Source organism: Equus przewalskii, chromosome 5, assembly GCF_037783145.1.
Source record: "Equus przewalskii isolate Varuska chromosome 5, EquPr2, whole genome shotgun sequence".
Classification (NCBI taxonomy): domain Eukaryota; kingdom Metazoa; phylum Chordata; class Mammalia; order Perissodactyla; family Equidae; genus Equus; species Equus przewalskii.
The window spans coordinates 29,652,272-29,679,082 of record NC_091835.1 but is presented as its reverse complement, the minus strand read 5'-3'; the positions used below and the strand labels follow the sequence as shown (position 1 = coordinate 29,679,082).

The following is a 26,811-nucleotide window of genomic DNA, read 5'->3' as shown; positions in this document are numbered from 1 at the left end:
CTGATATGGTCACCCCTTTTTTTCTGGCACATTCCTCTGTGGACCTTTTCCATCAGCCTCCTTTCAAGATAACTTAGAGATGCAAAAGAACTAAAAGCCAAGTTCCAAATTTAGTTCCTGACCTTTCCAAGATGGATGGTGAGTGGTGTGGCCATGACTTGCTTGGAGCTGAGAGCTCGGCTGGGCTGCCGGAGCCTGGGAAAGCCAGGCAAGGGGCCAGCTGTGGAGGCCTGGGGTGGACTGTGCCCTCGCACGGGAGCCTGTTGCTGGGTCGCTCGTTTCGTGCTCTTCCCAGTTTCTCCTCGGGTCTGGTTCAGCTCTGGCACGGCCGAGCGTGGCTGTTGAGTCGTTTCTTTAGCGCTGTCCTGCAGCTTGCAAAGCCTTCCTCAATACGCGGCAGCGATGGTGCCAAAGCGCTGGGCTTCCTCTCTGTGCTGTGGGGCACACAGTCAGAAACGTGGCCTGGGAGAGGCTCTCCCTCCAGAGCCTGTGAGTCCTTAGGAACATGGTGAGACACTGAGAATAAGGAGGGTGGGCGTGTCCAGGAGAGGCCCTCACGAGCTGTCCGGGGGCTTGTGCAGGTCTGACCACTAGGGCCGGGGGCCTCACGCTGGGTTAGGCCTTCCCGGGCCCGGGAGCGTGGCCCTCAGAGCGGCCCAGCTTGCAGAGGGTTCTGGGAGAGGCAGGGGTTGCTGTCATGCTCGAGGGCTGGCCGTGTTCGGTTCAGAATGCGTTGTGTTTGAATTGCGGCAGTTAGACACGGTTCATGGGGACAGGCCTTGTGGAGAAAGGTGTGAGGGCCGAGACGTGGCCCCAAGCCCCACCTCTGCCAAGCTGATGAGAGAATGGGCAGGAGAATGGAGAGGCCGTTGCCACCTGCAGGCTGGGGTGATGCTCACGTTCCCAGCCCGTGAGCACTGGGAGGGGTGAGCGCAGCTGGCCTCTCCTCCCCTCGCCAGCTTCCACCTCACCGCCACACAGCAGTGTGACGGCAGGGTCTCCCATGAGTGCGGAGGGGAGGCGTGTCTGAGCTGGGCTGCTTGAGCCCCCAGGAGCTGCAGGCCTGGGAGAGGGTCTTAGGTGGCGACCGAGGAGGAATAAAGGCAGAAGTAGATGCCAGAGGGGGAGGGCACGGGGAGTGGGTGGCCTTGGGCTGCAGGCCGCTGCTGCCACCCCTTTTGGTGGGGGTTCGACTGTGAGAGGACCCCCAGGGACCTGCCCCCTTGCACAGTCCTCTCCCTTGAGGGTGGGCCTGTCCTGTGAGCATGGTGGGTTAGCACTCCTACAATTAGGTTGTGGGGTATGGCACAGTGACTTTAAGAAAGGACAAAAAGAAGGGGGAGGGCTATCTCAGCCACGGGACCCCCCACAAGGAACTGGGCTCTTGCTGGTGAAAGTTTCCAATTGCGGGGGCATGTAGGGCTGGTGCCCTTCTCTGTCACTGGTTTTGAAGATGGAAGGGCCCTTAGCCAAGATCTGAGGCCGACCCCCAGGAGCTGAAAGTGACTCCTGGCTGCCGGCCAGCAGAGAGCTGAATTCTGCTGACAACCTGAGTGACCTTGAAAGAGGCTCCAAGCCCGGGTCAGAAGGCAGCCGCCGCCCGACTATGTCCTTGGGGTGCCTGAGTGGAGGGCCTGGCTGCCCTGCTTGGCCTTCCGACCTGCAGCGCTGTGAGCTAACCAGGGGGTTTTGTTTCACACTGCTGACTCTATGGTAATTTGTCACGCCGCAGTAGAAAACCAGTCCTGCTCTCCACTGCCCTCCGGAACCGCTGGACGCGAGCAGGTCTCTGCCCCTTTGCTTTGGGGCTTCTGCTCATGCTGTTTCCTTCTGGGTCACTGTTCCTCCACTTTGCCCGGCTTATGCAACTGGTCCTTGGGGTCTCAGCCTAGACGTGGCTTTCACTGGAAGCTTTCCACGACCCCCAGAAAGCAGCTTTATGTGTTCATTTCTCTGGCTGACCGGTGTTCCTCCTCAAACCTCAGAGGTGAAGTGTCTTCTTGTGGAAGCCTTCTCTGGTCTTCCACGTTTCCACGGCATTCTAGATATCTAAGTACTTCTAATCTCTCCTTTACTTGTGTCTGTCTCTCAACAGTATTCGTTTGGTTGGTTGTCTTAAATTACTACAAATTTAGTGGCTTAAAACCACAGAAATTTTTTTCTCTCACAATTCTGGAGGCCAGAAGTCCAAAATCCAGGTGTCGGCACAGTTGGTGCCTCTGGGCTCTGAGGGAGGGTCTGTTCGGGCCTCCCTCCCGGCTTCTGGGGCTGCTGGCAGTGCTCGGCATTTGATGGCTATTAGACACATCGCTGTACTGTCTGCCTCCACCTTCACATGGCCTTCTCTCCTGGGGTCTGTCTCTGTGTAAATTTCCCTCCTTTTGTAAGGGCACCGGTCGTTGGATTGGGGCCCACCCTAATCCACTTTAACCTCACCTTAACCCTATTTCCATTAAAGTCACGTTCACAGGTACTGGGGGCGAGGACTTGAACATACGTTTCTGGGACACACAGTTCAACCCGCAACAGTCACTAGCAGTGTGTGTGTGTGAGTAGGGATGGTGTGCGTGCAGTCTCCCCACAGCACCTGGAAGGCCGCAGGAGCTCCATACCTGTGTGCTGAGTGCCTGGTTGGGCTGCCACAGGCCATGCCTCTTAGAGAATGGTGTGCCTGAGTGAGGGCACAGGTGCCGACAGGGCGGGCTCCTGGTGCCCCTGTTACAGCAGAGCTGCCTGGTGGATAGGTCCCTTCTACCCCGAAGGTCTGAGATCCTAGCCCAGTCCTGCAGCTCAGGACTGTCCCTCTTGCCTCCTGTGCCCGCTGGCCTCAGATACGTCATGCCCCAGAGGAAGGGAAAATGCAGTCAGAAGTGAGGCCCACCGGCAGGGCAGCTCTCCAGGTCACAGCAGGCCTAGTCCTGCTGGCTCCTCAGTCCCTCCTGGCTCTCAGGGAGTGGGGGAGGAGGCCTCCCTTGGGGCCACAGAAAGGAGCCCTGGCTTCCCCTCCAGTCACCGTGACTGGCCAGGGAAGGCCGGGGCTCGTCCTGTCTCCTCTCCCCTGGCGCTCAGGGCCGTGGGAAGCAGGCTTGGCAGAGGCCTCAGTGGTGACTTATCTTTGCCAAGGTTCAATCCAAACAGCAAGAGGAGCTTTCAGCTGACACGTGGTGACTCAGCCAGCTTGTTCCACACCCTTCGGAGTGGTGTCCCTCCCTCGGGACCTCTGGCTCCTCTTCTGCGACCGCGTGTCCTTGTCACCTTTCTGGCAGAGCATCTGCCCTGTAACTGGGGAATCTGTGTCCTGGGACAGGACAGGCCCCAGTTCACTCTGGGAACAGTCATGGAGGACGCATGATTTGTGGAACGATCCTGGAGAGCCCAGCAAGAGGATCCGATCACTGCCACCGGCGATCTCTTTGGGATTGTAGACGAGGGGCTCCCAGCACCCTTGCTTTGAATTCTGTTCCTACCACAGTTCCTGAAAGAGAATGCACTCAATAAATATTTGCTGAATAAATAGCTGAGTGAATATGTGAATAAGAGAACTTGTTCAGGGACTAGGGCTTCTAGAGAGGCGTAGCGTGACTGAGTGAGCACCAGACAAGGAGTCAGGAGCCTTGCGTTCCAGACCTTTCTCTGCTCCTCACTAGCTGGGTCACCTTCAGTAAGTGTCTTTGCCTCTCTGACCTCTGTGTGTTCATTTCTCATCATCCAGGAGAGGATTATGTTCAGATAATCCTTTTATATTTTGCACGTCTGTGGCTCTTTGCCTGATCAATAGATCATTTGACTTGTTATTAGTATAGTCATTCATACATTCATTTGATAAATAATTATTTATTTATTTATTTTGATGAGAAAGATTCACCCTAAGCTAACATCCATTGCCAATCCTTCTCTTTTTTTTGCTTGAGGAAGATTATCCCTGAGCTAACATCTGTGCCAGTCTTCCTCTATTTTGTATGTGGGATGTCTCATGCACGGCTGGTGAGTGGAGCAGGTCTGTGCCGGGGATCTGAACCCGCGGACCCGGGCCACTGAAGCAGAGTGCATGGAACTTTAACCCGTTGGCCACAGGGCCAGGCCCAGTAAATATTTATTGAATGCCTGCTGTATCCCAGGCTGGGTGCTGGAAATACAGAATGTGCAGAAACAGACAAGGTCTCTGCCTTCATGAAGCTTATGTTCTGTAATGCCAGTCAGTAAACAACTCGGCAAGTTGGTAAACAAGATAATTCCAGAGCGTTATCAATACTATGAAGAAGAAAGTAAGAGGCTAATGAGAGGAGAGTTGTGGGCAGGCAGCAGATGGGGAAGGTCTCTGTGAGGAGGCGGTACCTGAGCGGAGATGTGGTGCGAGAAGGGGCCGGCCTGCGGGAGCAAGCAGGGGCCCGGACTCAGGTGTGGCCAGAGCACACTGAGGAAGATGAGGAGGGGCGTGAGGGGTCAGAGAGGTGGGCAGGGCTGGCTCACATAGGCCGTGGTGAGGAGTTGGAGTTTTGTTCTGAGTGTGGGGTTGGCAGGTCCTGTTAGCTTGCAAAGGCCTCCACAGCAGTAGGAAGTATCCTGAGGAGCGTTAGGAGGCCAACGAGAAAGGTGAGGGCTACTGCCTTTACTTCAGCATCCTAAGAGTGATGTTTGTGTTGCCCGTGGGCCTGGGTCCATCTCACCAAGAGAAGAAAGCCCTGGGACATGTGAGTCACAGAAACATGTCAAAGGGACCTGGCAGAATGCTTCAGGGGCATGGAGGCAGGCTTCTCCGGAGGCAGTTTTCCTGACTCTTCTATACACTCTGGTCTTTGTGATCAGCCTTAGTTATCTGGCAACTTCTCTGCATCCAGATTCACAAGGGCAACCTTTCTGGCCATTCCATAAGGGCGGTATGCACACTCCCCTGGCCCGTGGGAGCTGGAGAGGTTTCAGGGCGTCTGCCCACTCAGCAGGCTGCCTCCCCGGCCTGTCTGGCCTTTGCAGCCTCTCAGAGCACAAGGAGTGTGGAGACAGCACTCTGAATGTCTGGATTTCTGTATATCTGGAATGCCCTTGGTCCCCATCCATCTGGAGGGAGGGTGAGGGCAGCCTACATTCTCCAGCTCAGCCCTTTCCTTTTATGGCAGCCCAGGGGCAGAGGTCAGTCTCCTGTAAGCCATAATAACCCAGTCCACGTGAGGATACCATGAGCTAGAAGCCTGTCCAAGTCTTTGGAGGGTAATGTTAGAGGGGTAACCACTCCTTCCCATTATTCCCTTATTTGGGGGTTACTGCCAGGTTGGCACAAGACTTGGGTATGGGGAGTGAGCACTGAGCTGGGTAGTCCCTGGTCTGGTCCTAGTACAGCCCCTACCTGGCCAGGGGCCCCTGGTGATGATACCTGGCATTTATGAGTGCTTCTAGTGCCACAGCTCCGTGCCTTGCATGCCTCACCTCATTCGGTCCACTAACAAACGTAGGAGGTGGAGCTACTGTGATTCCCTGTGCCAGAGAAGGAAACAGGCTAGAAAAGTGGGCGACTTGTCTGGGCAATGGCACCAGGCAGTGAGAACCCAGAGTCCATGCTCTTGGACTCTCCTGTACTGCTTTGGCAAGTAGCCTCAGTGCCTGGGCCTCGGTTTCCTGATCTGTCAGATGGGGGTGGTGGATTGATCCAAAGTCTCTTCTGATGCTAATGTTATATGGATTCCTTCCATGAACCCCAACAGACTACAAACCATTGACAGCACTGAGGTCCACATTCCAAAGGTTTCCAAAGGAAACGAGGGCATAATCAGTGCATAAAAGTTATTTTTAGGAATCAATCAAAAAGAGTGCAAATCAAAAGAATACTTGGTATTCCCTCATGCTCCCTCTCAAATTGTATATTTGGGGGGAACGTTAAAGGACTTTGTTGAAAAGACTATTCATGTGGGATTTCCTGGCCTTTGTGGTTGTGGTAGGGGTCTAGTTATGATACTTGTCCTGAGCCTTGCTCTGACTTTCCTCCCCACTCCGACCCCAACACCCAGTGAGACATACTGTTTGTGTGTTGTAAGTTGTATCTCTGGTTTACTTTAAAGTTGCTTAAAGATATTTGACTATAAATCTATAATCACCGGCATTAGCAGTGTTTGAAGAAAATAACTGTGTTAGGCTAGTCAGTTGGTTCATCCAGGCAAAGATGAACTGAGCCCTGCTGTCGCCTGTGGTCAGCACCATGCGGGCAGAAGAGGCAGAAGCCCCCTGCATGAGCCCTGAGAAAGCAGGACCAGGACGTGGGGACACTAGGAGCTGAGCTGGAGGATTCTGACTGTAAGACGATGAGCAGAAGGCCAAAAAGGGAGGCGATCCGTGTGAACTGGAGTGGCAAAAGAGGTGTTCCTGGAAGAAGCTGGGGTTGAGTGAAGCCTGGAAGTTTGTGGAGGAGTTGGCTAGACTCTTGGTAGGAGTGAAGGGATGCCGGGTAAGAAAAGTTGGAGGTACAATTCCGTGCAAAAGGTACGATTTTGACGTATAAACCTGGAGTTCTCAAAGTACAGTCTAAGAACATTCTTGGGGTGATCTGCGTTCGTTCCTCAACACTTCTTTATTCAACACCTGCGTGTGCGGAAGGCCCAGCAGTGCTTACGGCACATGTACAGTTCCTGCCTGCACGGCTCATCACTCTAGCTCAGGAAGAAAGGATTCAGCATCTAATGAAATCACTGATTCTTGGGGGCCGGCCCCGTGGCCAACTGGTTAAGTTCGCATGCCCCCCCTTGGTGGCCTGGGATTCACGGGTTCAGGTCTTGGGCGCAGACCTGCTCACCGCTCATCAAGTCATGCTGTGGCGCTGTCCCACGTGGACGAACTAGAATGACCTACCACTAGGATATACGACTGTGTACTGCGGCTTTGGGAGAAAAAAAAAGAAAAGAGGAAGATTGGCAGCAGATGTTGGCTCAGGGCCAATCTTCTTCACCCAAAAAAACCCATTAAAAAAACCCCCCAAAACTCCCTAATTCTTCAGTTATGGTTGGCCTCTAAAATATTTATTTATTTATTTTTTTTTAAAGATTTTATTTTTTTCCTTTTTCTCCCCAAAGCCCCCCGGTACATAGTTGTATATTCTTCGTTGTGGGTCCTTCTAGTTGTGGCATGTGGGACGCTGCCTCAGCGTGGTCTGATGAGCAGTGCCATGTCCGCGCCCAGGATTCGAACCAACGAAACACTGGGCCGCCTGCAGCGGAGCGCGCGGACTTAACCACTCGGCCACGGGGCCAGCCCCTGGCCTCTAAAATATTTATGTTTATATTTGGATGTGACCGTATTCATTTTAAATCAATATTTTGCTTACGCTACTGAAAAACCAAACCTGGAACTAATGATCACTTTATTGCATAGAATATATCCTAAAGGTGACATTTCTCCTAAATTATGATTAAAAAATATCATAATTATATATCATAATTAAAAATAGATATCTTACAAATATATTCACATATATCATAGTTAAAAGTATATCATAAAGGCGACTTTTCCCCTAAATTATGATTAAAAAAGTGTTTTAGGGTGGATTGTGGAATTTTTAGTCCTTCTAAGGTGGTGCCTAGATCATAAAACTTGAGACTTGTAAAGAGATGGAGAAGAAGGAGGAAACAGAAATCGCCAAGGATTGCTGGCAGTAAGTAAGTACCTGTTCCAAGGTACGAGGAGAGGACTCCGGAAGGACAGAAAGCCTACCCCAGAGGGGAGCGGGCAGCTCTGCCACGTCAGAGGCAGGACGGCGGCACCCGCTGGAAGCTTGGTGAGTGTGCAGACAAGGCTCTCCGCGTCAGAAGCATGTTTCCCCTGTCGGGGATGCTGCACCTCCATGGCTGCCTGCTGCCATTTCTTACAGATCAGGAGGATTTGAAATTCTGGGTTGCCAAAATAATTTTTTTTTCTCCCTGTATCCAGCCATTTCTAGTAAAGCTTGTTTATTTTTGTAAAAAAATTTTTTGTTGTAGTCATTTTATCCTTTTGGAATCAGGAGAGTTTTCAGCTTGAATAATTTTTTTTTTCCCTTTTCTGCAATGTAGGATTCTTGGGTTTGGCCTTTGGGAGGTAAATAATACAACTCTCTGTTTACTCTGGTGGGCCTTAGCTTATCTCAGAGCTGTTTTACCTCAAACATTGGTGATTCTGTAAATTGAAATCAGCTTTTCTTAAACTTGTAGATTCCTTAGATTTGAAACCTATGTTTGGTTACATTTATAGCAACAACACACCTCTTATTGAAGGTTTATTCATTTGTTTGCTTGTTAATTTATTTTTTTATCTTTTGCTCATTCAACTACCGTTTATGGAGGGCCTGCTTTGCAGTAGGCCCTGGGCAAGAGCGTTCCCTTAGAGAAGACATTGTGGGGAAACACTGGGTTAATCTCTGTTACTGTCCATGTCAACTGTTGCTAAGTGTGGGGTTTGGTGGAAGGTATGGATTTTTCTGGCGTTTGCCTTTCTTGACTGAATTCTGATAGTCACTTCGGTGCCTGGCATTTCAAGAGTCTGGAGAGACCCTGCAGCATAGAGAAAGTGCTGACCTGGGACCAGAAATGCTAACCTGGCTCTCTGCCCTTGGGCAAGTCACTTCACCTTTCTGAGCCTCAGTTTCCATCTGTTACTTAGCACTAATTACACCTACTTAACTCACAGGTTTTTTGTGAGGAGCATTATCTCATTAGAGATAATGTTTCTAAAAGCTCTTTGAAAATTGTGCAGCATTATTCAAATGGAAATATTATTTTTATTATTGAGTGCCTACCAATTCCACACAAGGAGCCGTGACGAAAGGAGAGAGGGCGTTATTGTCCCCACTCTGCTCCCTCATGGCGCTGGGTATCATGGGCGTGTTTGGATTGTGGATGGGGCGGTACAAGAAAAGACCAGAGCATGGTTCCTGCCCTTGAGGAGTCTAGGATCAGATTTGGGTGACAAGAACCAGCTAGAGAATCGTGTAATAGTTGAGAGAAGGGAGAGAGGGCTTGAGGATCTCTTCGTGCCTTTCTTGCTCCTAAATTCTAGTCTTGGTCAGGAAAGGCTTCACTTTGGGAAGTGGCACTTGAGCTTGGCTAGCATCAGCATCATCATCAGAGCCATCTTCTTGCTATCATCGTTAATAAAATGAATATTTATTGAGTATCAGTATGTGGCAAGGGACATACAGTTTGGTTGGGGAGTCTGAGTGCTTGCCTGAAAAAAAGATAACTAAGGGACCTAGTTCCTTACACTGGGGCCCGAATGAGGGAGGTGCCCAGTGCTGTGGGGAACCAGAGGAGAGGGCAGCTCTAGGTTTGGGGTTGTTGGGAAAGGCGACTGAGAAGTGGTGGACCCTGACCTGAAGGAAAAGCAGGATTTGGACAAAAGCAGAATCATCTGGAAAGGCATTCCATGTTTCTGCTTATTGATAGCATTTAATTTTCCATTTTCCCAATAAGCATGAACAGATTGCTTTCTACTCTCAATACCTCATTTTGTTTACCTGCCCTGTGGGAAGAGCATTTATGAAACCCAACTCAGGGAAGCTCTTCACCATTTCCTCTCTTTTTTGCAGAAGGATTTTGTAGTGATCTGCCTATGCCTTTTCAGGCCTGAGTCATTCAAGGTAAATGTCTAAGGTTAGTATGACCCGAGTAGGGCTAGGTGTCAGGGAGGAGGACAGAGGGAGCAAAGGCCGGAAGAGATGGGAGAAGGGCAGCCTGAGTTCACCCAGAAGTGGGCACATGAGAGAGAGGACAGACAGGGCCCCCTGAGAATGCTTCAACCCCTCCAATTCTCAAAGCAAATTCATTTCACTGAAGACGTATCTCTGTCCCTGGCTCTGTCTTTATCCGGATCTCTAGAGCTATAAAATTCAGGGCTTCTAGGACCAGGATGGCATCTAGGGAAATTAAAACAAACAAATCACTGAGACAGGGTGGCACCCCCCAAAATGTTGCGATTTGCCTGTTGAGTGTTTCAGAAGCTTCAAAGGAATTGAGCAATTTAGGTTAAATTTTAAGAAATGGGGCTGACCAGAGCAAAAGGAGAGTTTGAAACTGTGCTGCAGACATTGAAGGTGGAGGTACATTCTGCCCTTGGAGCCAGGCCGGTCTCCGCTCTGGACAGCGCCCTTCTGTGTGATGTGGTACAACGGAGGATTACCCACAACCGCCTTAACAACCTTGGGGAGTGGAACGCCAAATACGGGCAGAGCAGACAGTTAGCTCTATTGGTATTGGGGCTTCACCCAAATTATCTACTATGAATACTTTCTAGGGACCTCTTGCCTCTTTAGGACAAGTGTTAGATAATTTCCATTAACTCAGTTATTGGTAGGGGAGGCGGTGAGAGAGAAAAGATCAACTGTGGCTCAGAGTTACCTGGAGGAATAGAGAGCTGAAGAGAGAAGTGGAGAAGGCGTGCATCCTAGGATGCTGACATGTAGAAGGAAATCATGAAAACACTCCCACCAGATTGGAAGGAGAGGAAATGTAGATTATAAAGCAAAAGGAGACTTGTCTCTACTTTCTCAAACTTTTTTGGGGACTTCTTCTGGTAATTAAATAGGCAGCAGGTTTTCTCCTAGATGAATCATTTTGAAAAATTCATCCCTTAACACTTGGGTTTCCTGTTCTTGATCCATAGTCCTCACATTACTGCTCTTGGCGGTGTGGGGTCCCATTGGAAAGCAGTGCGCCGTCCGTGCATCTGGTGATAGGGGGACGCTGGGAATGGGAATATATTTATGCAACTTCTAGGGCTTTTTTATTATTTGCAGGTTCACATGCATACACACACACACACACACACACACACACCTCTGCACTTATATAAAACCTGTCAAATCTTTCAAAAAGTTTTGAAGGAATTAGCATTACAAAGTCATAAAGAAATCTCTGAGGGGACTTTAGAGTAGAGAAAGAGGAGGGGAAAAGCCTAAATATATCACTCTGCAGCAAACCAATCATCCACACAACCGCAGAAAACTCTGATAAATCTCTTGTGAGATAAACTCCCTCCTGCCTGACAGTTCTCTTTGGAAACGTTGACTCTGCATTTCATATTAAAATATTGCCTTGAAAAGACCTGCCATGGAGCTATTGATCCCACTTATGGGCAAGGAGGCATCTGGACTTGTCTTCCAGCCGCTGCTCAAAGATTCCACATGTTAACCTCTGCTGTTCGCATTTGTGTATTTAACCAAACTCTTTCATGGCCAGTCCAGGGCTCCTGATTATCAGGACTGCATTACAGTCCAAGAGTTCTGCGTCGCGTCTTCCATTTAGCTGCTGTTTACCTTTAAGCATACTAATAACGATTAGTACTATTACAATTCTAGAGCATGTATCATGTGCCAGGAACTTTAATCTTTATAACAGCTCTGTAGCTCTAGAGTTTTCAAACAAGGAAGCAGACTTAGAGACAAGGTAACCTAGCTAGGGTCACACCGCTGGGAAATGGGGGAGCTAGGATTTGAACCAAGTTCTGTGTGACTCTAAGTGCTTGTTCTTTCCTGTTTACCAAATGTTTGCAGCCATGTCTACCTCAGATGTGTTGTCGAAGGAGTCTGAGGAGAGGGGAGAGGGGTCTGGTGTCTGAGACCATAGGAGTCAGCAAGTGGAGGCTCCCTTCCTCGGAGTTGGAGGGTATGCTCTGGGACTTGTGCTCCCTCAGCCCTGTGCACTACTAGAAGCCACCGACAGGCCAGTGGGTGTCCATGGGACTCATCGCTTTGCATCCTGTTGGTCCAACCCTGACGTTTTGTTTTTTGGCCTTTCCAGTGGAGACTCCAAATAGGATTTGATTTTTTCCAGGGTCATCTGGGAAATGATGTCTCAAATCTGGGAAGATGTGGTCTTGGGGGTCACCTGAGCAGCAGAAGAAATCTTGGAAGATGACATTTGGGACTTATGTGGAATTAACTCAGAAAGTAATGAGTTTGCTGGACTTGAGCGTTCACAGAGGGCATGCGAATGTCTGAGGCTGAGGAAGAAAGGGCAGCTCTGACCCATCTTGGGGTTTTGTGCTTTGTTCTCGTGACCCTTTGGAAATACTTGGATAAACACACATGTCTAGACTCATGCTAGGCCAGTGTGAAGAAGCAAGCTGGGTATGCATCCGTTCTGGGCTCAAAGCCAAATGAAAGAGAGACAGGCCTGGCAAAATATTATGGGAAGTGTCATAGTCCTTTCTTCTAGACTCACTTAAAAAACCCAGGACCCCTTTAATATTTCAGTTGTAAGAATTATCTCTATTGATGGTGTCTTGGAAAACAAGAGACTAGGAAAACCCCAGCCATAGGAAATCTAACAATAGTAGAGAGCAGGCTACTGTCTTTTCTGGTTTTCCACAGTATCTTAATTTTCCTGACTTTATTAACTGTATATCATACCAGAAAGATTCTTGGATCAGGACTGCCCTTGAGTAGAGACAGTAGCCTGCAATGCAGTGGGAGAGTTTGTGTCAGCTGAGGTAAGCAGGTGGGACCTGGACTTATGAGAACCAATGCCCAGATAAGGAAGACCAACTCCTAGAAGGCATGTGTGGGTCCAGGCTGGGGCAAACCCCAAAGTAAGGCTGCTGGGGAAGATGGGAGACTGAGCCTGGGCACAGGCTGAGGGGAGTGTCAGCAAAGTCAGTGGCTTGAGAATCTGGATAGCAGACAGTGTTTAAGGAACCGGACTGGCTTCATGAATCAAAACTGGACAGTTGGCAAGAAGCAAGGATAAGGATCCAGGTTGTGACAACTGGTGTTGGGGTACCAGGCACAGAGCACATAGCAGGTCATAGAAATCAGGGATCCAGGAAGGAGAATGGGCAGCAGAGAGCCATGGCATGGTGATGGAATCTGGGCTGCAAGAGTAGCAGCCCCCAGAACCGGGCTGGCACTCTCACATCAGCCCAGGGGTTTTCCAGGTTGCTAAGAAGCTGGCACTCAGTCCAGATTTTGCTGACCTGGAGCTTGCAGGTTGAGATGAGTCAGGGTCTGGCTAGAATGTGAATGATGCAGCAAAATTGGACAGGTCTTGGCCTTGGTCCCTAGAGACATCACTGCATGGAAGAAGGCATGGTTCATTAATTGACTGACCAACAGAACTGAAGGGGAATAAGAGTCTCCTCTTTGACCCCCTAATCTCCCACCATCCACTGGGGAACAGAGCAGGGGGAAGACAAAGCAGAGGGCCTTCCAGAGTGAATGAGGAATGCCCGCCGAGGAGGAAGAAGAGCCTGTTCACGTCATGATATCCTGCCCTCTGAATTTCCATACGTGGCTCCCAGGCTACAAAGCAGCTGTGATAATAGCAATGCATTCTCTCTCCTCTAGAAAGTTAGGAGACTTTAAAATAGGTAAGGCTAATGTCATTCCTTCTGTGAATTCTGATTGAAGGGCGTTTGGTGAAAAACCTGTGTGGGCTGGCATGCAACGAATATTTATTTACACTGCTGTTTTAAAGACAATGACACAAAATCAAAATTTAACCTGCAAGTTTGAGTTTTCAGTTTCCTTCTGTTTCTCTCCTTCCTTGAGAAGGGAAGATGGGGAACTGTCTCTGTCTCTCTTGTTTTCTTGCTCTAATAGCAATCCCTGTCAAAGCACTTTGGGTATGCCTCTTGGTAGGATGACAGAGGAAAGGCAGTGATAAATGTTACATCTGGCAGGTGCCAAGGGCCTGAGGTAGCCTGTGTCTTTGTGGCTTGCATGTTTTCCTTTGTGTTGGTTGGCTCTTATGGCTGAGTTCACTGTCAGTCTCTCTTTGACAATTATGGAGAGGTGTGACTAACAGACACAGATTTCATTGAGTTCCACTGAACTCACCTGTGTTGTTCACAGCAGACTCTAAAAGTAGTATGGGATTCCTGTGGGCACAACTAAACTCAACTTGGTAGGAATCAGGGTTTATGGATCACTGGAACTAACAGAACATTTGAAGATCATGTAGTCTAATTCGCTGGCTTTGCAAGAGGAGGAAGTTGGGGATAAGTAAGGTTTTGTTCAGGTCTAAATAAAATTGAAGTCACCTGTACCGTAGTCAGTGTTCTTTGTATATGCCACTGGCTGACTGGTGGTAGCTAGAAAATGGGGTTTGGGATGGCAGGGAGGGGTGTCTGACAGAGGAGCTGTTTCTAAAGACTGAAGCCTCTGCTCATCATTCATAAGGCATTTACATAAGTTTAGAGTAGCAGAACCAAAAATAGTCTTTCCTTTCTCAGGAGCAACTCTGCATAAAAGACTCCCTGGCTTTGGGTTCTGTCCTTATCACATCTCTTTCAGTAGCCAGGCCAAGGGATCTGGCCAGGAGGCTGGGTAGATCCCAGCCAGAGAACGAATGTTTGTTGTAGAGCAAGTCGTGAAGCTGGGCGCAGAGCCAGGTTTGCAGAAATGGCTTTGTATTGATGCAGAAGGGAGATTTGTACCTTGTTTTGGCCTGCATCATGATGAGAGTGCTACAGAAAAGTAGGGGTGACACCAGGCCACTCTGGGAGACATATGAAGCTTGTTTTCCTCTATCCGAAATATATAGGCCAGTGGACCCTCAGGAACCCATTCTCTTACATGAGTGGATGAGCCAAAGATTGGGCAGAGGCTCATTTCGATAGCTTATTACCTGCCAGTAGATCCTGAACCTGTGCTTCTCCAGGGACATAGCATGCCTCCGAGGGACCTGAGCCAAGAGTGATGTGGCAACCGATGGATGGCTTATGGTCAGCCTGGCTGGGCAGATTCCAAACGCCCATGTTTCTAGTGCCTTGATTAGTTTGAGGACTTGGAACTCAATCTCTCATTGCAGATTGTGGTATTGGTCAGTTAGTTTGAGGAAACATCAGATGTGCTGTTCCCTAGTTAGCCACATCACACCTGACCACGTTAAAGTGGGGATTGTTCATACAAAAGAGGGCACAGACTCCACTAGTGACAGAAATTACTCATTCTCACCCAATATCTATTCTTTCCATCTTTCTTAGTAACAGAATTTGCAGCTGGGCACGTGACTGCTTGAAATAAACTACAGTTCCCAGCCTCTGGTTAGTGAGGTTGTGTGACTAAGTTCTAGCTAATAGGATATCAGCAGAAGTGATGTGTGCAGCTTCCAGGTTTTGCTCTTAAAGGGAAAGGTATGCCCCCCTTTTCCCTTTCTTCTTTCTTCTTGGCATGAATGTAGTCTGGTGATGAGCCATTTTGGATCATGCCGACCAAATCACTACCCTAGGGACGGTGGAGCAGCGATACAGAAGGTGTCTGCACCGCTGACAGCTGCTAGAGGAGAGCTGTCATGCCAACCTGGACTTGCACGCAAGAGAGTTAATAAACTCTCCTGTGTAAACCCGTTATTTTGGTCTCTGTCGACTACAACTCAGTTTATAACTTAAGTTATGCCTTACTTGTTGGGAACTTTGATTCTGAGTAAAACAAAAGATTGCAGTTAGATAAGAAGGCCAAGCTTAAGCAGCATGAAAAAGGCAGGACACCAGAACAAGAACGTGGAAGCATGTCATTTCTATTCCTTCCCCCTCCTGGTTCCCATCTCACCTCTAGGACTGCAGTGCTCTGTAGGGAATATTGGTAAATCCCACTGGTACTGGGTGTCCTACAACCCTTTGTATGGGTAGTACTAGGGTTATTATCCAATTACGGATTCTCCTAGTGATTGGAAGTAGTGGCAGACAAACTGAAATTGGAAGGTAGATGAAGGCTCAAGGAGTTAGTTCTAGAAAAAACAGTTTGGGGCATCCAGCTGCCATCGTGGTTAGCATGGCGCAGACTAGCAGAATGAAGAGCTAGGAGAGATTCATTTCTGATCTGACTTTAATAATAAATTGTAGTGTCCATTGAGTCAATAGAGTAGTTGGTTCCCCTTTTGTTTCTTTCTTGTGTCTGTTCGTCCTAAAACGGCCTATCGTAATTTGCTTAAGGAGCTGGCCCTTAATCTTGAGATTAGTGAAAGATAGCATTCATTTTACAGAAACATTCTACTTACCTAACTCTTTCTCCATTTTAGGATGGAGACTCCTTTTTTTTAATTGTGGTGAAATATACATACCATAAAATTTACCATTTTAATCATTTTAAAGTGTACATGTGGCTCAGTAGCATTCAGTACATTCACATTGTTGTACAACCCTCGCCACCATCCGTTCCAGGATGTTTCCATCATCCCAAATCGAGACTTTGTAACCAACAACACTAAATCCCCAGCCCCTGCTCCCCTTAGGCCCCAGGACCACCGCTCTACTTTCTGTCTCTGAATTTGACTACTCTAGGTCCCTCACAGAAGGGGAATCGGACAGTATTTGTCCTTCTGTGACTGGAGACCACTTCTGACGAAGGTGAGGAGAGGTGGATGGATTCCTTGCTCATGGGAGGGAGCCGGGACGGTGCTCACTGGGAGTAGAAAGAGTCCAAACCGTAATTCTGCTTTTTCTTCCAGTGTAGGACGTGGCAGCCCTGGCTGAAATGTTCTCCTTCATTTCATCTTTTAATTTTCTTTACTGGGAGGTGAAGAGAATGGTGTCTGCCGTCTTCATTTGGAAGCACATAAGTGTGGATCATGAATAAGGCAGTGGGAATGTACTTGGCAAAATATTAAATATTAACTCTCCCAGAAAAGCTAAATAATCACAGAGCCCACCGAGCTCTGTCCCTGTGATAGTGCTTTCAACCATTCTCAGACATTTCTTTCCCTTTCCCCTACTCTGCTTCCTCCCAAAGTGCTGGGCAGAAGTTCTTTTAAATTCAAGAAGAAAGTAGGACTTCTTTTTCGCTCTCAGTGACACCACTTGGCAAGGAAGGACGATGAGGTGATAGAGGAGGGGGCTTCTCACCCAGGCCAGTGTGGGCCAGGGAGGGACTCAGGATTAGGACTCAGGTTTCCCCGCTGGAGTCCCGTGTGACTTTGGAGTCTATCCTGTTTCCAGCTGCAGCTCCAATGCCTCGGGATTTGCCGAGGAGAGAATCCAGGGCTGCAGGGCGGGAAGCACCGAGGGTTCACCAGGCAGGTTTTCACGCGGGATGAACCTGAAGCCCAGAAGACCCCCTTCTCTGATGACTCCAGCCCAGCTCCTCCTTCCTTCTCCCAACTCCAAAGGCACCGAATGTCTCCTCAGACAGTTGAGCACACTGCTTCATACCCTTTTCCCGCAGCGGCATGCATCCGCCTGGGCTTGCCAATGAGAAGAAGCTCCCTCAGGACAGAGGGAAGGTGCTTCACGATTGCCATATTGATGTTGACAAAGCTCCTCGAAGTGGGGTATTCTCCTAGACTTGTTTCCGGAGGCAGCTCTGTGTTCTTGGAGGGCCTCGTCCTGCCTTCCTGGGGTGTAGGGACGATCTGCCTCTGTTTAGTTAGATCTCAGAAGATGAATGGTGGTATCTCCACTTGGCGAATCCTGTGGCACTGTGGGAAGACTCTTCTGTGCAGACATAATTCTCTTTGCTTGCTGACACACACGCGCGTGCATGGTCACACCCTGATGCATGGTGGGCCTTGTTTTGCATGGAGAACACCATCGTGAAGATACGTTTTCTCTGGTGGCTCTTCCCTTGGTGCAGGACTGGTGTGCCTGGAGACAACAGGAGTCAGAACGCCAGCTCTTCAGGCTCGTGGAGACCGTGGAGTGTAACACCCGCTCTCCAGAGATGACGAGCTGTGGCCTAGAGAGCTTCAAAGGCCAGTGAGCTTTGGGACTTAGATAAATAATTCTACCTCACTTGGGCTTCAATTTCCTTATCTGAAAAAAAAAAAAAAATAGGAATACCCTAGAAGGATCTTTAAGGATGTTTTCAGAATTCTATACTAAGTGAGTTTTAATTGCCATTTTCTTACCATTCTTTGGCCTTCTTAGAACTGACTGGAGTAACTAGGCGGTTCATTAAGGAATTTCTGACTTCACTCTATTTTCCTCCTATAAAGAATTAATCAGCCGCGGAGATTCATGTCTCTTGGGGCTATGGCTGACTTAAAAGTGCTATAAGAATATATTGGATTGCTGAGAGAAGATACTGCCCACTTCTTAGAAGACATCACCACTTCAAAACTGGGGCATCTCCTCTGAAAAAATGGGCACTTAGACTAGTTTAGACCTGCCTAGAGGTGGGAGGATGAGCCAGACATCCCTGGAAAGCCATTTTGCAGGAGCTTTTTACCTGCTTTGAAAAGTCTAATAATGTTCCACACATAAGAGAGAAATATTTCTGAATCTGAGGATGTTCTCTCTTAAACTTTGAGCAAATTATTTAACTTCTTTTTCTTTACATGTCACCTCCATAGCTCCCTGATACCTCTCATTTTTATTATTGCTTTTGTAAAGTGTTTTTCATTAAAGGGTAAAGATACAGAAAAAATCAATAGCTTAGATACAACAACAAGAATGGATCTGACAAAATAAGATTGAGTGAAAGATGCAAGACAAAAGAACACGTGCAGGAGGATTCCATTCAGATACACCTAAAGACAGGCAGAGCTAAAATGTCTCTTAAGATACACATGCATAGGGTGTAAGACCATAACGAAAGTCAGGAAATGCTGATAGCAAAAGTCAAGGTAGTGGTGTTGACTGGGAGGAGGGATGGGGCAGGACTGGGGGCTCATAGGGGATGGGGCTTCTGGGGGGCCTTGCAGTGCCATGTTTCTTGATCTGGATGGTAGTTACATGAGAGTTCGCTTTATAATTATTCATTAATCTGTAAAAATATGTTTTATGCACTTTTCTGAGAGTATGCTATATTTCATACAAATAGAATAAAGTGATATGGAAATCAGAAAAAAACCCCATAGTAGTTTAGAAAGTGCAGATAAATGTGGCAGATTGAATGCCCTCTTCCAAAACCACACTAACGTGGTGGTAAAGGAATCTTTAAAAAATGTGTAAACCACAAAGACAAAATGAGTGGAAAAGAAGACAACAGCAAGCACATACACAACACACAACACACACATACACACACATATTTGAGGGCTAGGCTTTTATTTGTTCGTTTTTTGTATTTGAAATGTGTTTCTTTGTGTGTGTGTGTAAGGAAGGTTGTCCCTGAGCTAACATCTATTGCCAACCTTCCTTTTTTTGCTTGAGGGAGATTGTTGCTGAGCTAACATCTGTGCCCATCTTCCTCTATTTTATGTGGGACGATGCCACAGCATGGCTTGACAAGCAGTGCTAGGTCCATGCCCAGGATCCGAACCTGTGAACCCTGGGCTGCTGAAGTGGAGCATGTGAACTTAACCACTATGCCACCGGGCCAGACCCCGAAATGTTTTTTGATCACATGCTTGGCCTGAGATGCTTTACCATGATCCTTAACAACCACACAACTACAACCAACTGCTCTATAGGGCTTTGCTTCTCTGGTGATTTTGCAGAGGCCTACCCATTCCTTTAGTTTCTCATTGTGACCGGCCTCAATTAAGTTGATTTGGTGTTCAGTGCACAGTTCCTCTACCAGGTTTTTCTATATAGATTCATCATGTTTGGATGTGAGCACACATGGATTCCATAACCTAGGTCATGATGGGTGAGGGCATTCTTCAGGACCTCTTTTAAAGCAGTGTTATTGTCCATTTCATGCCCAGAATCAATGCCTTCCTTGGCCATGGTGGTGGGTTAAGGTTGGAGCTGAGTCCTGGACTCACCAGAGAGGCCCTGCTCCATGCCACCCAGAAGCAGGGAGAGACAGCAACAGTACTTTGAAAGTTGGAAAGTAGATGGAAAAGCAGTGACTGACTTTGCACTTATGAGATAGCCGAATCCTAAGCTGCACTGGGGAAAATTAAACCTGTAGCTCACAACTCCCAAAAGGTTTGAGAATTAGTGATATCAGGTGTCTTTGGAAGTGGTGGTGGAAATGGGGCTTAAAACTGGAGAATTGATTCAAAGTCTGTTTAAGAAGTAATTAGAGTCCAGATCCCCACTCCCATTCTGGCAGTCAGTACTCTTCCCCACTTCCGCTGAAGGCTGGCGGGTGGTTCTCTATTGAGGGTGAAGGACAAGCTCTCTGGACTGGGGCACGGCTGGCACAACTAAGGGCAGTGCACTAAGGTGAAAACAGGGCTGAGACTTCTGAGCTGTCTCCCCCCTTGGCTCTCACAGTGCCAGCCCCTAGGCCTATAGTCTCAAGACAGGAGATTTGAACATCCTTCTGGCATCCTTCAGGCTGGCAGAGTAGAGTAGCCTAAAGAAGAAAGCCCTAAAGATACATTAGGGTCTACCCACTGGAGCAATTCAGCTGCAGCCTGCTCTAGTGCAGCCTGGCTGACAGGTGCGACTTCCCCTTCGGAGTGTCCTGTCAGTTTTTTGTTGTTTCACTCTTAAATATGATTAGTCAATAAAGAATATCTGAATATTTGAGGAAGTCTCATAAAGTGAAAATAGAAACCAAAGCAAACAAGCAAAGGATGCATATTTAAAATAATATACAAGAAGAAGAAAGCTTAAAAAACACCAACATTCTTTACTGTCTTTAGAGAGATAAGAGAAGATATTACATTGCTGAAACAGAAACTGATTTCTGTGTGAAAGGAGCATTCAAGAAACAAAAAGGAACTCTTGGAAATTAAAAATGTGGTAGCTGAGGGCTACAAATGGTTGGAAAACAAAACTGATGAATCCCCAAAAAAGTAGAGCAAAAAATAAGAGATGGAAATTAGGAGAAAAAAATATGACAATTAGATGACCATTCCGAGAAGTCCAACACCTGAACACTAGGAGTTCCAGAAAGAGAGAACTGAAGAAACCGCAGGGAGGAATCTTCAGGGAGAGAATCTAATACATTTCCTAGAACTAAATGGCAGTTTCCTGATTGAAAGGGCTCATTAAGTGCACACACAAATGGATGAAATAGGCCTGTATCAAGGGTACATCACTGTGAAATTTCAGAAAAGTGGGGACAGTTGGATGATCTTACAAGTTTCTAGAGAGAAAAGAATATTACAAAGGATCAGGAATCAGCCTGTTTTGGGGTGTTTAACATGGGAGGTTAGGAGACAATGGAGCAGTGCCCTCAAAATTCTGAAGGAACATGATTTCCAGGTGAGAATTTTATATCCAGACAAACTATCACTCAAGCAACAAGGTAGAACAAAGACATTTTCAGGTAGGTGAAAAGCTCAACAACAAAAACAAAATCAACCAAAACAAACCCCAAACCAAAAACAGCTTGGCTCCCATGCACCTTCTTCAGGAGGCTACTAGAAGAAGTTCTTCACCATAGGAGGGAGTGAACCAAGGGAAGCGAGGGGTTCAGGAGACGGGGACCTGACACAGGAGAGAGACACACACAGCGTGTTCTGCCTCACAGCAAAGGAGATTCTTCCCGGTCGTGGTGATGCAGACGCAGGATCCTGGACTCGATTAGGTTATGACACAGCTACGGAGGAGGACAGCGGAGAGCTTGAAGAGAGCCCAGTCCTCACTTTCCATGGTGGGAAAAAAGGTAAAATTAGTAAGAAGCTAACTAAGCATATTATTTAAAAATAGGGAATTAACTACCAAAAGAAACAGCTAAGTACTTGAAAGTGGTTGTTGTTAGGGAGGGGGAAATGGGCAGTAAGGAAGAGAACTGTGGATTTTTTTTTAATAATGATCCTTTTAGAACCATTTGGCTCTTTAAATTATGTGGATGGATAACAGATAAAAATAGAAACTGGAAAAATTTAGTAGCTTATTGCTAATAGGTGGCTATCTCCTATGGAATTATTTCACATTAAAAGAAAATGAGAGTCCTGTGTTGTTCATTCATTTATTCAACAAATCTCTTTTTGATCATTTGTTTTGCTCTAGGCCTTGAGGCGATTTCTCTTTTCGGTGTTCGCCCCTCTTTTCATTGCTCCTATTTGGACCTTCCTCCTGAGACCCTAAGTTCAAGGATCTGGTGACCACCTGTTCCGTACCCCTCTCTCCCTAGATTTCTGCTGGGGATGGCTGTGGCTCTGATGTGGTGTCAGGAAAGTCTTAGTTATGCTGCTTTCGTGCTCTTGTATAGTAGGTTGTCAGGGGTGATACATTTGCTTTTTCTTCTAAGGGAAAGAAGCATGTCCTAGCCAACCATTCTGAGAGGGCACAGTGTATGCTTTATTTGTGAGCACAGTGCCTGACACACGCACTCTCCGGATGAGGGACACAGTAGTCCTGACATGGGCCTGTTTCTTCTGCCTCTCGTCCTCCAGGTAGACCAATGTGCACCTGCCTGCAGCCCCAGAAGTCCCCTTAGCCCAGGCAGAGTGTGGCCACGGGGGAGGCCTGCCATAGCCTCCTGACCCCCGCTATCTGCACCTTTGCTACCTGAGATCTAATGATTTGAGATTCAGTAATTTGAATCTTGAAGGGTATTTGGAGTTTAATGAAAGTAGAAATTCCCTAAGAGGAAAAATACTGTGAACCATCATCATGGTAATTTCCAACTTGTTCTTACACCCCAGTGTCGCATAAAGGGCATAATGGTGGCCAGAGAGCTCTCTTTAATATTGCAAAACACCTAATGGAAAGTACCCATTTCTTCAAGATAAGGCTCTAAAGAGTAACTAAAATGTCGAGGCCCTTTGCTGTTAGCTGAGAGTCTCTGTCAGCTGGTGCGGTCACTCTGGTTATTCTGTGCTGATTAGATGCTCTGCTTTATGGCCGTATATCTTTGATAAACGTAGGAATGGGAGGGGGAGATGATAATTCTCAGTACAGTGTATTTGGTTGACAAAACCTTGCCAAAGGCTGTGTTGGTGGGGTGGAATATGACAGGGGTCTTTGGGAGTGAAGACATGAGGGCACTGCGTGCTAGCTCATCGTTCCTGGGGACTTGTTGGCAGCCAGGCTGAGGGCGGGGTGGTGGTCAGGTGGCTGGTGCAGGGGGCAGTGTGAGGGTACCAAAGATCTGTTTCGTTGACCTGCTGCATCACTTTGCTGAGGGCTGGCCTGAGGTGCTGGTGTTGCTGTAAAAGGGGCCCAGCTTGTTGACTTTCCTGAAATTCAAACCCCAACACACAGCCACATGGCCACAGAGATAAATTGCTCCAATGAGGCAAGTGAATCCAGGGAGAACAGAAGCCCCAGGTCATGAAAAATGATGGCGACCACGGCCTACTCTCCTGCCTTGGTAAAGTCACAGCCCATGTGCTGGTGCAGCAGAACGGAGATGTGAATGGAGATGCTGGAGAATGCCATCTGGCAAACAAAGGGTGCAATACGGCCTCCAGCCATCCTGGCTTTTGAGCCCACACCAAAGGAAGCCAAGCTGGAGACAATATATAAAAGTTTGCTAGCCCATTTATCCTTTGGTGACTCAGGGGGTGGAAATGGCTTTGGGGATTTTTGTTTTTGTTTTGTTTTGTTTTGAAGGAGTGATGTTTGGAAGCAGAGGCACTCAGGAAATACATCCTGACCTTCTGGGGTACTTAGAACTGTGACCACAGACTCTGGTACTTAGTTGTTCTCCGTTTGTTCTGACGTTTTTTAATTTTGTGTTTCCAACCAGATTGGAAGATTGCTGACATCCGTTATTTACCAGTAAGCCTCAGTTTTCTCTTTTGTGAAATGAGGATAGTAAGGCCTATTTCGCAACTTTGCTGTGAGTGTGACGGGCTTAGGGGTTCAGTTTTGGTTTTGAATCCTCCCATTCACCCTTTTCCTCTCCCAGGGCTCTCTCAGAAAGGACCTTACTTCTAAAGAACAGTATCCAAATGAGAGAGATGACCATGTTGCTGAAGGGCTTGGCCAGCCCCTGGTAACTGCCCGTCCCATTTGAGGACTCCCTGTTTCCTCCCATTGAGTCAAGACCAACTGGCTCTGAGGAGCAGATCGTGAGCCCGTTTGTCCAGCTGGGATGAGGATGCTGCTTTTACCTCCATAGACAGACAAGCCCCCCAATTTGCTTTCCTCCTGGGGGCTTGGAGCACAAGAGAAAGTTGGAGGAAATAAACAGGAAAAATTCAGAGAGGGATATGGTCCATTCTTTCTTATGATCCACAAAACAAAAATAAAAAAAGAAGCAGGACATGCCTTTGAGGTACCATGGCCCTGCCCATTTAACATTCCTGGGTGTAACTAATTAGCATAGCTACTCGTCCTATAGGGAGACCTACAAATGGGATGAAAAGAGGGATGGAAGTGCCCTCCATTAATAGCAGAGGAGTAAACAAGAGGACCGGAGGGGGAGAAATTGCCTTCCTAACAGGGAGAGTTAGAGATGACGAGCACAGAACCCCTAGCACACTGCCCGGCCCATAGGAGGGCTTCCCAAAGGGTAACTGTTATTATTAGTAGTGGCTTTGCAGTTCCCAGAGTGGATATCCATGCTGTAAACACAGAACTTTGCTGAGATGAAATTTCCTCGTCAGTGGGATTTTTCGACCACTTTACTGAGAAGTAACGCAAAGCAAATGGTCTTCGGAGCATCTTCATTAAAACTAGAATAATTTGCATTGCTCATTTGCCCATGCATCTGGAAGACCCATGGATATGTCTTCTCTATAAATATGACCACTGAAATTTATGTAATGCTTTAAAATTTACAGTGAATTTCCTCACGTCATTTGAGCCTCATAACAGCCTTGTAACTCATAGGTGATATGAGTATCCTCACTTTAAAAATAAGGAAACTGATGCTGAGACAGCGCAATCACCATGTCAGGTTCATACAGTAAGTAAATGTCTGAGGCAGGACATAAGTCTTTAGACTCCACATCCATGCTCCTTTTTCTTTTTTAAGGAAGATTAGCCCTGAGCTGACTGCTGCTGCCAATCCTCCTCTTTTTTTTGCTGAGGAAGACTGGCCCTGAGCTAACATCCATGCTCACCTTCCTCTACTTTATATGTGGGATGCCTACCACAGCATGGCTTGCCGAGCGGTGCCATGTCTGCACCTGGGATCCGAACCAGTGAACCCCCGGCTGCTGAAGCAGACCGTGTGCACTTAACAGCTGCGCCACCGGGCCAGCACCTCTTATCACCTCTTGATGGGAGATATCATGTGGAGCCTTTTGTTTTCCAAGGGGGTAAGGAAAATGGTGTTCAGCTTGTGGTGAAGATTTACAGAAAAATGGGATCCAGAAATGTCTTTGAGCCTGGTCCAGGTGCCAGAAGAGTTTGGCAAGTGAGTTTAACGTTGCCAAGACGGACCTTTCTCCTCCGCTCCCCCTAGATTTTGGATTGATGTTGCAATGACTCTGGCGGCTCCATGCATTTCCCTTGGCCTCTAAGGCATTCCAGTGATGATGATGGCTTGTCAGGGTCATGGCCCTAGTACAAAGCAAGGCTATTTGTGGTTGATCTAAAACATAACTGGAGCCACCTGCGTATGAGGCTGGTTTCTCAGACTCTGGGGCCTGTAAGCAGCTGAAGCAAAATGTTCCTATCACTATGTGAAGCAGATATCAAAAGTAACATCTATTTCTTTAGGTTTCCCGAGTAATTGGGAAACCAAGTTGTGTACTACCCTGCCATGTTTGACCAAGTTACTCAGTCTCCCATTCCGTCCCCTGGCCTAGAATGTCCTTCTTCCCTCTTGTTGTCTACCTAAATTCTATTTGCCTGCGAGACCCCACTTTCTCCGTGGAGTCTTCATTCCAGAATCACATGACCCTGTTGGTTGTCACCCAAGTTGGCGCTTTATTAAATATCCCCATGCACTGTTTTTTGATGGCTTCATGTGCAGTTATTCTGACTCTGCATTTTTTGGGGCCAGACACTGGGTCTGCTTTGTCTTTTCTCTATCTCACTGTGCATGGATGTGCTGGGCACAAGTGAATGCTGACAGATTCATTTGATGAAATGTAGTGGAAGGTTATAGAAAAAGTGGAGCTGTGGGAACCCAGAGATCTGGTTTTTCACCCAGGGCAGATCCTGTCACCTCCCTGGGTTTCAGTCCTTGGCTGTAAAATGAAAGAGTTGAACTGGATGATCTCTAAGGTCCATGCCAAATCTGAATTCTAGGGCTAATTATAGCTTAATCTATAAGATCTATAGCTTAATCTATTAAGAGGGATTCTCATTGTGTTGCCTGTCTATATGCACTCCCCATATCGCAAACTGTTAAGCTGTCTTTGTCTTTTTCCCTGCACCTATGATTTGGCTGCATGTAACTTAAAAAAAAATTATCTTTGTGTCTCAGAGGCAGCTCACAGGGAGCATGAGGGAATGCTGAGTAGTGTTTAGAAGCAGAGACTTAGAGTCAGACAAACTGGGGTTTAAATCCTCGTTCCACCACTGCCTGGTTGTGTGATCTGGGCAAGTCACCTCATTAAACATCACTCTTCTCAGACATATAGAGTCATTAATACCAGTTTCACCGGGTGATGGAGGGTAAGTGAGGTGAAGCATGTGTGGTGCGTACACAGCTCGATAGAGTGGTGGCAGTGATGATTGCTGTGATTGGGAAGCAGAGGATGTGTCTTCTAAGCCTTAGGTGAGCATTTTCTGATTTGTAAACTATTGGTTGTATTTTAAGACAATGCCTTTATCATTTTAATAAGCAGTGTAATGATTTGAGGAGAAAATCATTTCAGTTCTAAAAAGAACACTGGCAGTACTAATTATGTACATGATAGCATTTTAATAGAGTTCCATAATTTATGGAATTGGGAGAGACTTACAAAAACAGATTAACTCTCTCAAGTCTCAGATTTCTGGTGAGTGATTCAAACAGATTACTCTTCCTTCCTACCAGTGCAGATAAATCAAGTGTAAACCTTTACTTTTTAACCAAATTGTGAAAAATGGAACAAACTCAATGATAAGAAACTGTTTTAATGAGACACTTCCTTCTTGAGGTCATTTGCTAAGGAGAGACTTTCCAAGTTGTCCCTGAACTACCAGAAGCAACAGACCCACTACTGTATTTCCTCTTTCTTTCTTTTCCTTTTT

At 47.2% G+C, this 26,811-nt stretch overlaps 1 protein-coding gene and 1 pseudogene across 9 annotated transcripts in view; one reads left to right on the top strand and one right to left on the bottom strand.

Annotated features, from left to right (window-relative positions):
* CACNA1C (calcium voltage-gated channel subunit alpha1 C) overlaps positions 1-26,811 on the top strand; it is a 680,887-nt gene that overhangs the window by 155,108 nt on the left and 498,968 nt on the right. The window lies entirely within an intron of this gene.
* LOC139083191 (small ribosomal subunit protein eS12 pseudogene) lies at positions 387-19,557 on the bottom strand (annotated as a pseudogene).